This window comes from Chenopodium quinoa, unplaced genomic scaffold (genome assembly GCF_001683475.1).
Source record: "Chenopodium quinoa cultivar QQ74 unplaced genomic scaffold, ASM168347v1, whole genome shotgun sequence".
In the NCBI taxonomy this organism is placed as follows: Eukaryota; Viridiplantae; Streptophyta; class Magnoliopsida; order Caryophyllales; family Amaranthaceae; genus Chenopodium; species Chenopodium quinoa.
In genome coordinates, this window is record NW_018743918.1 from 494,857 (window position 1) to 508,086 (window position 13,230).

Below are 13,230 nucleotides of genomic sequence, written 5' to 3' on the forward strand. Positions count from 1 at the left end.
ACTCATTCTGGGTGAGTTTATCAAGCACCACCCCCAAATGGATCTTGAAATGGCATCAAGCATAACTCATGGAACATCTTGAAATGGAGGCACATCCAAAGCCTTTAGAAGAAAGTTGGTTTGTGAGTCCTACGACTAATCCAAATGAGGTAGATCATCTAACTCGTTCAGGGTGAGTTTATCAAGCACCACCACCACCAAATGGATCTTCGACCACACAAAATCTAACTCAAGGTCAAATAAAAAACACAATACCACCTCCACTAGAGGTAGAAGATCCATTAGTTAAACAACTTCGCTAAGCTAAGGTGAATGTTAGCATTTGGGAACTCTTAAGTACTTCTAAAAACCATAGGAATTCTCTTATGAATGCTCTAACGGCCTTGTATGTAAGCACAGACACGACCCCTCAGGATCTCGTTAGCTTGCTTACTAGCGAAAAATCCGACAAATCAATCATTTTCACTAATGATGATTTGCCTTCAAAAGACACTACCCACAATAATGCATTATACTTAATTGTGGGTGCAAGGTATGCAACATCCCTCTTACTTTGGTAGATAATGGGTCAGATGTAAACGTATTCCCATTGCGAACTGCGAAATATTTATGCCTTAATCCAGAAAAAGACTTTCAGTCGACAACACAAAGTATTAGGGCCTACGACAACTCAAGAAGATCGGTGTGTGGAATTGTTAAGCTACCGATTACCACAGGCCCAATTCAAAAGATGGTTGAATTCCATGTTATGGACATTAAACCTACATTCAACCTTCTACTTGGACGTCCTAGGATACATGATCTTGATGATTTACCATCCTCACTTCATCAAATGATTAGGTTGAACTATCAAGGGCTTCCTATGACAATACATGCTTCTCCACTCAAAATAGCCATAAATGACCAATCCCTTTTGGAAATAAATCATGATAATGATGAAGAGGACATGTGGGGATTTGCCGCAAAGCCAATCTACACAATCGAAATGGAAGAAGGCCTTGAAGAATCATTCAAGCTTGATCCATATTCTACCAAGATAGTAAACGACATCTTTTTCAAGAGTAGTAACTTTCCTGGAATGCCTTTGAGAATGGGAATGAAGAAATCCCTCTTACTTCCTATCCTAAAGAAAAGCTTCTCCTTTTGTTTGGGATATAAACCAACCAAAGAAGAACTAGAGTCTCACGATGCAAAAAAAAAAAAAAAACAAGTAGAGACAACAACAAGAAAGGGATAGTCACTATACTCCCATCTTACCAACGAACCCTTAATGGACAATTCGTTAGGAAGGGAGAATATTACCTACGCTACAACTTTCCAGAACCATTAGTTTTGGAAGGAATCAAGAAGCCTGGATTCGAAATATTCCACGATTTCTACTTCTTGAATGACGATCTTAAAATCGTTGAATCAGAACGCCCAATTCTAGGGTGCTATGATGGGCAAGCATTTAACTTGCTATTTGGACTAGAGCAAAATCTTGTCGCTACAACAACTAATCAGTATGCCATTCAAGATGAAGCTTTTGACCCAACCTTGTTGATTACCCCTTCTAATGAAATATTTGAGCATGGATGGAGAAAATCATTCAAATGGACCAATCACATAGGCGATAAATTGGAGATCATCACAGACGAAGGGAAGATGTTCGAAGAATCAGACGATGAATTTAGCATAATATCTAGGAAAGATGAAACTTTAGGCCTTATGGCCATTACTGAATCTTTATTTTCTAAATCTAAGGATGAGGATCCCAAAAAGGATTCTTCTGTTGATGTACTCTCTTTTAAATTTAATAATATGAGCTCTATTTCCGAGTATATGCCTTCTCTTGAATCTTTCGAATGCTATAACAATCAATCTAATAAAGATGATGACATTAATAAATTGGTTGAAATAATGAATTAACGAGAACAAAGAAACCCTTTCATTGAAGAAACTAAAATAGTCAATATAGGAACCAACGAAAACAAAAGAGAAGTCAAAATTAGCTTAACTCTAAATCTGGAAGAGCGATCGACTATCATATCGACGCTTAAATAATTCGAAGACGTGTTCGCTTGGTCATACAAGGACATGCCTGGAATGACAAGGGTACTATTGGTCCACTATGGAACATGATTGCATACAATATGTTAGAAAATGTCTAGAGTGCCAAATGTTCGCTAATTTACAACACCTTCCACCATCCGAACTATATAACCTCACTTCCCTTTGGCCTTTTTCAACTTGGGGAATTGATATAATTGGTAAAGTTTCTCCAATAGGAGTAGGAGGGCACAAGTATGTATTAGTAGCCATCGATTACTTTATATAGTGGATTGAGGCTGCTTCTTACATGAATATCACTTCTAAACATGTCGCAAAGTTTCTTGAACGAAACATATTTTGTAGATATGTAGTTCCACATGAACTAATTAGTGATCAGGGATCTCAATTCAAAGCTAAGTCGAGACCCTCTTATTGTTATAAAGTAAAACATCATCACACGTCTCCATACCGGAAGCTGAATGGGTAAGGGCAGGGTATGAAGAGTTTTTATTCCTCGATGAACGCCGGTTAAGAGCTTTACATCATGTACAAGTCTACCAATGGCGCATTGCGCGTCATTTTAATAAAAGGGTAAAACCCAGAAATATCAAAGAAGCTGACTTTGTACTAAAGGAGGTTAGGGGTCCACCAACCGATCCAAAAGGGAAATTCAAGCCTAATTGGATAGGTCCCTACCGCGTAATTGAAATCCTATCAGGAGGAGCCGTCAGATTATTGGATATTAGAGGAGATGAAATTCGCCAATTAATAAACATTGATCGACTTAAAAAATATTACATATGAAACCTGGATAAACTCGTTCATTCATTAAATAAATCATTTTTAGCATTCAATTGAAAGATTATAAGTGTTATGCACTTTACCGAATAACACGACAAAGCACATAACAGTAAAGGAGGTAATGTAAATTAAAAAAAAAATCATTCTAAGTGTTCAGATTTTTTCGAACAATCACAAAAAACTCTTCACACTTGGGGGGGGGGGGGTAATAATGCAAAAAAAAAAAAATTAACACTCGTAGCATAGGTGTCGCGCGCAATTGGAATAGTTGCGCGTGGATGTCACGCGCAAAAAATTTCGTTGCATGAGCGCGTGGCAAACTTGCGCAACCTCTGCTGTTGCGCGCGCCACCTGACGATAAACTACGAACCCGGATTTTTTATGCTTGAAAAAAGTTTTGACTTTTACTTGCGACAAAAAAGAGGGCGTTTCTAAAAAATAACATATACTCGGAAAATAAAAAATTAAACTTTGATTTGAATGTTTTCTTTAAACAAAGTTTGATTAATTTTTTAATTTAATTTCTTTTAAGAGATTAAAGAAAAAATATATAAAAAAAAAAATAAATGTGCAATAAACAAAAAAAAAAGAACTACGCAAAGGCTTGATTTCGTATTACGAATACGTAGGCAATCTCTATGATTCGGTCATATCAAAATAAAAAATATATATAATAAAGCTCATTTTTATTCAAAATCCACAAGAAATAGAGGAATTATTTAATTAGATAGTAAAAACAAAGAAAAAAAAAACATAGTAGTGATTACACTTTATTTGAATTAAACTAATGATAAAATTGTGTAACACTCTAAGGTTTTGCTATGTCCTCGATTGTCACAGATGATAGAGGAGTAGTTTCCATCGCAATATTTTAAGAAATCTTGGAGCTCTCCCCTACACTCTTCTTCTTCACCCAAACATTGTTTTTCAATTTAGGGATTGGGGCCTTTGCAACCTGTTTCCCTTTCCCTTTGACGATTGGAGCTTTCTTGGAAGTATTTGGTGAAGGTTCTTTGATTTTCACACCTTGTTGCGCGAGTTTAGAGGGAGCTTTCCTTTTTGTTTCCTTCGAACGAGCCTTAGGGGATGAGAAGTCTAATTTTCTTCTCACTCTTTTGTTTTGGCCACTAGGAGGAGTAGATGTGGTTGAATGCATCAAAGGCTTAGGTGGATTACGAGCGGTGGCGGCTTGAAGTTGAGATCGAGCCTTGTTTAATTCGCCCTTATCAACCGCATTCATCCAAGATTTGTAAAAAGAAGATAATACAATACTCGCTGTAGGACTTTGTACTACCCACCTAGGAAGGGTTGACCAATATTCCATCCAACGTGGAATTCTTTCAGGTTTAAAAATCACATCTTTGGGGGCATTAGAATCTTATGGGGGAATGATTTGTTTCATCCCGTATTGTGTCATTACCCTACAAGGTAAAATATAAGTGGTACTAGATAGGCCTAGAAGCCTAATATAAGGGCAATTGATACTATTTCCCACCATACTACTTATGTTCCACAAAGGAATCACAAAGCGTATGTTGGGAACCCCGTGATAGAAAAACGACGTCCATTCTTCTTCATTTTTATGCTTGTAAAGAATTCGACGTCCAGGGAATGTCCTCACTCCGTTAGCCTCAAGGTTTTTTGGCTGATCGACAATTCGCAAACGCTCCATGAGCCAAATCTAAAAAAATAAATTAGTTTGCGATTCACACAAGCAGGTGGCGCGCGCATCAAAATCAGTGGTGCGCGCCAACGCGCGCATCTTAGAAGATTGTGCTGGTCTTTCCAGCGCAACTTCATGACCTACGCTAGAATACGACATTAAAAAAAATGTACGTGTAATAGGAGTGGACTTCCCGTGAAATCGTTTTCATTAGGGTCTCCTCTAGGGAGATCTAAGCGTAGAATGGTTTCCGCTAAAGCCAAAGGAGTGGGTGAATGACATCCCTCTATTTGCTCTACTATGGACACCAAGGAATAATCTTTGTATTCTTTGTCTGTCCTAAGTAAACAATTAACAACAAGACAATAACATAAAGCACGAATTTTAAAGCGTTGTTTAGTCATGCTGTCACGAGGGCCGACGAAGTGTTCAATAAATTTGTTAGTCATATCATTGTTAGAAAAACCAAAAAATCTTTGGAATATAGGTTTGGAATTCGACAAGATAGGCGCATAAGTCACAGGAAGAGTGTTTATAGGAAGCCTAGCAAGGCCTCAAACTCACCAGGAAGTGGGACAATCTCGTCCCCTTTAAACAAGAAAAGATGATGGTTAGAGTCCCCAATGGTTGACGGCGGCATGAAGAAAATAAAAATTGATCACTAGTTGCATATAGTTCAATAGAGGGTCTATGTGGTAAATTTTGAAAGCTTGTTTATCCTCGGTAGAGAGGGAGGTGACCCATTGCTTCAAGCGTTGATCAAAGGTTTTCACTATTGTACAAATAAAAAAAAGAGAGAGAGAATTTAGAGAGATTAATTCTTTTTAAATTCTTATTACTAAGCGAATGAATGCGAGATGCTTAAAAGCCTACACGAAATCTCATTTAAATAGACCCAAAAGGGGCAAAATTTTGGCAATTTTCACTCGAAGAAAAGTTCACTAGCAAGTGTTGCGCGCAACTCCTTTAGTTGTGTGCGTCTGCACTATCGCGAAATGTGAGTTAGGATTATTTCCGTAATTTGAACTACATGATAACGGAATCCCACGAGATCTTAAGACGAATCATACGCTTACCTTTTAACCTTTGTGTCCTTTTCTTTAATATTTTCTTATTCTTTTTTACACAACAAATAAAAAAATGTATACATTTGTTTCCTAATACAAAAAAATGCATGTTCAAAGGAAGTCAGGATGATCGGCGACTCCCAGACGGTTGTTGCACATCCTGCAAAATCCAAACGAAGATTAATATATAAAATATGTAATAAGTTCATTAAAAGAAAAATAAAAAATAAACTTACCGCGACCATCCGATGATCACGGCATGACAAAGTGAGGATAGCTCTCCGATAAGCAGCTCGGAAAGCGCGCAAAGTCCTCACCATGCCGTTCACGGTCTCTCGCGGACCAATTCCAAAAGACAAGAACAGTAGGCAAAAATGTATATGAAAATATATATAAATACATATGCATAGGGAACATACCGACTCAACCATATTAGGAACGAACAGTATCCCCTCCTCATCCTCCGCTCCTAGAAGGATCTCACAAATTACCGACCCAACGACATCGGTATACGTGATCTCCGCTGTAGGAGGCACCCAACTACCTAGCTAAACCCGCTGAAAAATAAATAAACGGGTCAAAGCTCCTAAAAACTAAATGTAAATAACAAAAGCAGAGTTAGAGTACAAACCGGAACAAAATCTGGGAAAGGAGTCAGCCAGGATGCAATGAAAGTCGGATGCGATGCATCTAGCAGCACTAGCTACTCTGCTGGATAACCAAAGATCGCCTGAGCTCGATCCTCGGTAGACAGCAAGTCCAGACGTAGAATCCGGATTGGAGGATCCACGGGAAACAGGGGCTCCTCGAACGCAGACTGACAGAGAACACGCTCGCCTAAAAACCAAGCGTCTATCCTCTGAAGGACTGGGAGTCCTTGATAAAGAGCCCGGAAACGGAAATGAATCATGCTAGACCGGATAGCCTTAGAGACTCCGATGATCAAGCTCTAAGGACAGAGATCGATCTACGAACACAACCATATGAAAAATTGTCGGAAAATAAATAAAAATAAAAAGATGCACATGTAGTTGGAATACTCACCGACGCACGAGTCGCCGAAAGAATCCTATGGCAAAAGTCGCCGGCAGAAGTGGTTCATCTCTTCTTAATCGTGACCAATTGATGGCCGATAGGAAAACGAGCATCCCCAAGCATCCTGGGGGCTAAGAAAGGCAGGAACGAGTATCCCCAACCTTGAAACTGTAAAAGGATAAGCCTACAGAAAAAAAGCAAAAATAATTGAAAGAAGCTTAAAATATGTACCTCAAGGATACGACCATGCCAAGTAAGGGAGATCCAAGCACCTCAGTAGGTGCCGTGGAATCCATCACCCGGGTTGCCTTGCCCATAGCTGTAACTTACGGGCATACGACACCTCCGCCCAACTCAAGTTACCTACTTGCCCCAAAACACTGAGGCAAATAAGTAACCCAATGGCGAAACGCTCTCCTCGATCACTCAAGATACTGACGGAAAGAACGTGAGCAATGTATGTCCAAGCCAGCTACTCAGGTGTACACTACCGATCAAGCTAATCAGCCGACAACTCGTCGGCAAGAACCGAGTACAGACAAGAATGCGTGTACACATGAAGGGCTGACGCAAGACAGTCCCCCACAAGGTCGCGGAGTCTCTCGTCTGACCCATTAACGAACTCTATGGCTACGGGCTCACCTCCAAAAGGAAAACCCGTATTCATAGAGAAATCAAAAGGGGTAAATGTCATCTCTCCCCATGGAAAGTGGAAAGTGTTGGTGGAATCCCACCAAAACTCCAACAATCCACTGAGGAAAGCTTACGACGCAGGCTGACTCGATAAATCCCAAAGAGCCGCTAGCTAGGAGTCAATCCCGGAAAGTGCCACAATCTCCTTTGCCGCCTCGGGCAAACTCTCAAAACGGGCTCGCAGATCACTAGAGCCGTATAAATGCATGCTAGGCTCGCTCTAAGGAAAATAAAAAAAATGGTTATGGTTTAAAAAGGAGAAGAAACAAAAAATAAAAGAAATAAACGAAGGTGCGAAGAACTCACGATGTCGCGCCACCCTCTGATCGAGGCATGATGGTCTGGGTCCCACTTAAGTTTCTTTATTAGTTTACTTTATTTCCTAAACTAATACACGTATTCTAGACCCATTTTGGCAGCATAACGGCTGCCGATAGGGCAAAATACAAAAATCAAATACCACCCATACTTGAGGGCTACGATACCTGCAATTAATCTCAGTAAATGGGGGCTTCTATCACCGACAAAAGCAATCCTATACTAGTTTAAACTAAGAATTCAAGATATTATAATTCAAAATCTAAAAGAATCAACTTCTCCGGGATGAATAACAGTAATATAAACATGACTATCGTGTACCAAATAATTTTGAGGTTTAAACATGGCAAAAATAAGCTAAGATTATGTTTCGCGCCATTTTTCAACAATTCAAAACTCGCAAAAATGAATTATGAAAGTAATATTGGTTCCATCACTATAATCTACTTCATAATCAGCAATTATAACCAAAATGAGCAAGAAAAAGCAATAAAATCAAGCAAAATTTAAAGAAAAATAGCAAGAACGAACTTGAGCAAAGAAATGCTCATATAAGGTTCAATACATAAACATAATCATGAAATTTGTTGCAAAAAACTCCTTAAACATAGTATAACAACATGGAACAAACAATTTCAAGAAAAATGGATCGAATCAAAAACCCCCATATTCTAAATTTAGGGTTCAGCGGTTCAAAAATTGTTCCAATTAATCCTAAATAAAACGAAATATGACGAAAAATTTACATTGGATTATGGAAAATATGAATAAGGGATGAGATCTACTTCCTTTTGCTTCGAAAAACAAGAAAATCTGAGCTTTCTAGAGAGAGAAAAGGGCGAAAATGGCTAGGGAAGGGGAAAGAAAGATGGAAAAATGAAAATCGCACTCAGCGATTTCACTTTACTGACATAAATGTCACGTGCAACTGAATCTATTGCACGTGACATACCAGCACAACTCAAAACGATGCGCGCGCCTGGCCAGAGCGACCCACTGAGTTGCGCGCGGATACTGGTCACTAAAATGACTAGAATCCTTATTTTTATCCGTTTGATCATTTTTCAACGGTTTTTGCTCGTTATTAGACGTAATGGCGCGTAAATTATCAAAATAATTTTAAATTGCTTTGCATATTGTAGTTTGTTTTCTTCTTTGTTAGTTTTTTTGCATCATTCTTGAATGCACACCGTGCTTTGTGCCTTTCCTAAGCATACGTTTTGAACATTTTTCGTAAGAGTGTCTTAAGACGTTCCGTGGTGGTGCTTTACGTAAAAGCACCCATAGAAAAGTTTGTCATTTTACTGTAATCACGTTACATATGTCCGACATTTCTTCTTTCTTCACGTTCGAAGCAAAAAGGAAGGCGTTGTCATGCAGCGTAAAATGCAAAAGGTGTATCGTACAACACAAAATTGTACGGCATAGATGTTGCGTAAAATTTCATTTCAGCCCAAGCTATTGCAAGATCCACCTCTCGGAACTAAAAGGTAGAGGATTACTTTAGACTTTAGCTCACGAGTCGACAGGCGCGCCGAACCATCAGGATTAGACACTTCTTGAATGGAAGCAAATACGGTAGTTAGTGCGCTTACTAGCTTACCTGAGAGTTAGGGTGTATGTCCACCCCATGTATAAAGAAGCGACAAGACAATGTAAAGCCTATGTAGTCATGTGCCTCCAGTCTTGAGACACGTGTACTCATCTTGTGGACAAAACTGCTGAGAGAGTTGCTGACTTTCTTCCCTCTCACTAGATTTGGATATATGCCTCCAGTCCTGAGACATTTATTTCTATCTTGTGGACATCCGGCTGGAATACTATACCCGGCTCGAATACCGGACCATTTCGGCTCGAATACTAAATACCCCTTTTTCATCTTTTTACTTTGTTAAAGTCAGGCTAAAGTTTCAATGACATATCGAGGGACTTTAGACCAACGATGACATGATTGAGAGGAAATCATCCCCTTTTATTCTTTTAAAACCGATCTCTTCTCATGACTTCACATCACCCAGAACACCTTTACTTATAAAAGTGTTCTACAATTGCAAAGGGTCAATCTAGATTCTTTAGCGTGTTAAGACTAGAGAAAAACTTTTCTAGCCTTAATAGCTACTTGTTTCGAACACTTAGAGAACCAAGGATCGTTTTGACATCCTTTAACATTTCTGAAAGATTCTCTATTCTTTGAGAACTTCGCAAAATGAGTCTCGGATTTATTTCCTTGACTACTTTGATCATCATCTATTCTAGACTCGATCAAAGTGGGGGCTAACTGTAGACATCTACTTTTGTCCTCCCGTCCCCACAGGAACTGCAATGACAATAAATAAAACCATCTTCGTGTTGGGTCGAAGTGGAAAATGCTTATAGATAACTGGTTAAGCCACAAAACACAAAAGCTGGCCAAAATTAAATAGTGCGAGGTTCGGCTAGAGCTACGTTCGGCCTGATTCCTAACGGATACGTAGGCAACCTCACATCGAGGTGCGACCGTAATAAACATGCATTCATATTCACATTCACACACTTGCACCATGATCATATCATGGGATCTCCAATGCTCATCCCTATTCATTTAGAATTAGACTTGGGGGCTTGATCCTTATGTCATTAGCTTACCTAGCCTAAGAGTCACCATCATTTGACACTTCTTAAAATAATATTCTTTCCACACACTTAGCTCTTGCGGCCTAGCTCACTTTCACACACTGCACAGATACATGACCGAATATATTTCCCTTAGGAACCCTTTGTCATGGAATCTTAACGATGAAGCATGCCTTGTCATACCAACATCACTCATAATTGTCATTGCATCACGAAGTATGAAGTGCTTACCTAAGTTACCCAAATACTTTCATCATAGAGTCAACAATTGAGATAGCCTAGGATGGATTAATCCTTGCACCTTGAGAGATAGTGTCAAACAACATTTGGCTAAGCTCATTCAACATGCATCTTCAAACTTCGATTCTTTTTTCGCGTCTTTATTTTTCGGGAGAAAGTCGGTACCCTCCACAAAAATGACGGAAATTTTTTGCTTTTTTTGCATTTTTCGAGTCGCACGATCACAACACTATGCACACACGGGTCATGAGTCACACGTGTCATTTCACTTTGAGTCGAGTCAACCTTGAGTCAATCATATCGAGTCAAGTTTATACCTTGAGTCGTGTCAAGTCGATGAGTCAAGAAACATTAAACCTTAGGTCAACCCTAAGACAATTAAAGAAATTTGCAAAGTTCTATAGTCAAAATAAATACAGGTGCATCAGAATAGGGAAGACCATATCACAGCGTTCGGCGACAGAGTCAATTCTTGGCGCCAGAGATATTTCAACAGCGACAAAGCTCGAAGCCTCTCAGAAAGGTGATTTCGACCTCATACAACAATTTTTGGGCTCCTTGGTACGCTAGTTAGCCCCTATAAGCAATTTGACATGATTAAGTAGTTAGTTTGATTACAATCACAATAAGTGGTCGACCTAATGAAAGATCGTCTCACTTAGCTTGAAGCGCCTAAGAATTGACTCATCACGGAAACACCGACATACTAGTTTTAGCGGAAACAAAGTTCAGGCGAGCTTTAGAGATCGACAGACGTTGGTCTTCGGAAATTTTTATTCAGAATATTATCGCAACAAACGTTCAAGTACCGAAGCTCTATTGTTCAAAGACGCGTGAACATCTCCATCACAACTCTTTGCTCCAGAGACGCGTGGGCGTATTATTCAAGCTCTTTTGTTCAGAGACGCGTGAACATCTTTATTAAAGCTCTTTGTTCAGAGACGCATGGACATTTTCATCAAAGCTCTTTTGTTCAGAGACGTGTGGACATTTCTTTCAAGCTCTTTGTTCAGAGACGCGTGGACATATCGTCAAGCTCTTTTGCTCCAGAGACGCGTGGGCATATCATTCAAAAGCGCTTTTTTCAGAGACGCGTGGACATATCATCAAAGATCTCCTATTTTCAAGCTCTTTTTCTCAGAGACGAGTGGACATCCTATTAAGAAGCTCTTTGTTCAGAGACGAGTGAACATCGAAACAGCAAGGTGGCGTTCCCTATATTGTGGAGAGTTGTCACAAACAACTGAGGATTGTTTCAAGAAAAGCAATATTTAATAGTATTCCCTTGCACGTGGAATATTATCAATGCGGATGAGGATTGTTTCAAGAGAAGCAATCTTCGATAGTGTTCCCTGGCTTATGGAATATTATCATTGCGGAATTGGAAGCAGTTACAGGCGTAGCGGTTTTCAAGCGGGATGGCATTCTCTAGCTTGTAGGAGGTCATCAAAACAGTAAAGCGGTAGCAAATCGGTTACTTTCAGAGACGTGTGCTTGACGGTGCAAGATACGCGTTTCTTAACTTTTTTATCTGTTTAACTAACGCCAGTTTTGCAGGTATCGGCGTTTCAAGAATGATTTAGGATCGCAGAACGTTCTGAATCATTCTCCGTCCCTATCGATACTTTGACTTTCGTTTTCGAAACTTGCTTTTCTCCAAACTCAGTCAAAGTGGGGGCTTCTGTAGACACCCATTTGTGTCTCCCCAAAACCAAACCCAGTGATGAGTACCTTTCGCGTTGAATCATAATCGAATGAAGTCAAAGTGTGGAAAGTTTAGTGTTGCGGATAGTTTTAATTTTCTTTTCTCTTCTCTCTGTTTTTGAAAACTTATTTTAACAAAACAGCCAATCCAGTTTGGTTGGTCCATGATATGGTTCTAATAGTAGTATAGTCGGATAGGGCTTGACAATATCTTTCCAACGATATATTATAAGCCCAATTCCGATGAATATTGAGGAAATTATGGCCAATTTACTAAACTGGGCCCAGTTTGAGCCTTATATTCGGCCCAATGATCTAGGGGAGGGCCTAATATGATTTATCATTCCTAATGCAATCAGGAATAGTTTTAGTCTCCTAGATTCATCTAGAAGTTTCTTTTCAATCCTAATTCAATCAGCGTTGATAAATTGACTTTTGTTGACTTTTCATAGTTTTAATTAAAATCAAAAAGCATTTTCGAGGAAAAGATACGATTTTATCCTCCAGTACGGCAAACTTATCTGATTTTCAAAAACGCGTCGAAAACCGTACTAGCGCCTGACGCTAGGCATTGGCGCCTGGAGCTAGGCCTAGCGCCTAACGCTAATGAGCAGGAGCTGGCGCCAACTCTGTTTTAGGTGCGCCAGATGCTCTGTTTTGTAATTTTATCTTTTTGGATGATTTCTCTATAAATAACGTATTAAAAACTTCGTTTTCATTCATCAACAATCAGTTTTAATTAATAATCACCTACAATCAGTTTTCGTTCGCTAATTCTCATCAAGATTTCCTTTATCAATTCATCTTTCTTTCCCTCTACAACCTTGCTTTTACATACAAAATTCCGCATTCACAAGATCTAGAAACACCTAGCCATATTTGAAGTTGCCTTCGCCCTAGACGTGAAAGGTTTAATTTCTAAGGGTTTGGTCCCAAATCTCTCTTTCAATTATGTAATTTGGTTGTTTGATTATTATTTTCCTTGAAGTTACTAACGTGTGTATTTTGTTATTAGAAAGAGGTACGAGGCATCAAAGTAAGTACTTTAGTGGTTTTAATTGATAT